The sequence below is a fragment of the Echinococcus granulosus genome, assembly GCF_000524195.1.
Source record: "Echinococcus granulosus chromosome Unknown EG_S00089, whole genome shotgun sequence".
NCBI classification, from domain to species: domain Eukaryota; kingdom Metazoa; phylum Platyhelminthes; class Cestoda; order Cyclophyllidea; family Taeniidae; genus Echinococcus; species Echinococcus granulosus.
The window spans coordinates 123,516-124,987 of NW_020170469.1; the positions used below are offsets into that span (position 1 = coordinate 123,516).

Genomic DNA, 1,472 nt, shown 5'->3' on the forward strand with positions numbered 1-1,472 from the left:
TAGGGCAGTACAACCCATTTCATTCAAACAAGGACTCTCACCTCCTAAGAGTACTTCCCACCAAAAGTGGTAAGTCGTTCTGTGACTAATAAGGATTTTCCTAATATTCCTACTCACTAAAACCTTTCCTTGTCATTCGTCATCGTCAGCTGTCTCTAACAGGCATCTCCTCCTGGACGCATTAAGTTTATTTAAACAACCAAATGCTTCGAAGTCCTACCAACTACCCAAATGAGTTCCGCAGTTTGATCCCTTTACGTCCAGTTTTGAAGTGTAGTTTATAATTAAAGTAGTATCAAAATATTCAAATGATATTTTAGCAGATTCTCACGTTAATAATGCCAATGCCATCAACCCATTTCACCACTCCACGCTACCACCACACTAATCCCTTCCTACAAGTCTGTGTTTCGTGTGTGTGCACAGGGTGATGAATTGCGGGCATAGCTATTTATGGGCACCTTTTACTAAAGACCAAACGACAATTACGACATATGCCTACTGGAAAGTATGCAGTTGGAGGGTGAGTATGAAGACATTGTCTCGAAGAGCAGTTACGGTTGGTGTGACAGTGAGGAGGAGATAATTGTCTAATGGTACCTTGTTTGCAGCACATTATTCCATGAATGCACAGTTGATCCTTGAGATGATTGGCACATCAGGATGGGGGTAGATCGAGAGAGAAGCTGACCCATTCCTTTAATGACATGCCTCCAAGTGATGACCATCACCTACGACGAAGCAAATGGAGGTAGAGATGGACAAATCTCGACCTTTTTTGACATCCAGATGCACAACATTTTATACAAGTAATCTTTCAGTAGCTGCCACTCATTGCAACATGTCCGTGTACTATGAGTTGCTGCAGTGATTATTTCAATGAAAAACTATTTTGGGAAGGATTTAGCTGTTGTGCATTCTGTAGCTCACTTTGCAATGTTTTTCTAAATTCGCCTCTCCTTACGTCAGCCATGCGAATATTAATTAGCGAAAAGTGAGAATAGGAACACAAATGCATACGCAAATTTGCGTAAATGGGAATGTCAACCGTGCAATACCCTCCCATCTAGAATCGTCGTACACGCCCCGAGGACAGTGATAGGGAACGAACACTGCCACAGTGAGTCGGACAAATTGTTTTCTCAATTTGTTATCCTTTAACAGTGCCTTGGCTCTACTTAACTCTCAGGTTCGTTAACTTCCATTGGATGGATTGTTGCAGTCAATTCTTGCCCTCAAACCAAATTTTTGCCGTAATTACACACTGAGGAAAAACGGAAACACGGAAAGTGGCATAAATTGCAGACTGACGCCCTCAGTCTTTACTGAAGTCGAAGTAAGCCAGATGTGCGGTGGAAAAGTGTTACCATTGTTGCAGTGATCTGAGGTTGATGGGATTTCTCGGAGGTCATGCTGGCGAGTGGGAGTGCAATCGTGAAGCCTCAAGTGTCTGCTCAATTGAAGCAATCGAA

General features: G+C 42.6%; 1 protein-coding gene across 1 annotated transcript in view; it reads right to left on the bottom strand.

The window, feature by feature from the left end:
* EGR_07871 (hypothetical protein) overlaps positions 1–1,472 on the bottom strand; it is a gene marked incomplete at both ends in the record, with an annotated part of 4,870 nt that overhangs the window by 2,726 nt on the left and 672 nt on the right. The gene's annotated exons all lie outside the window — the stretch shown is intronic.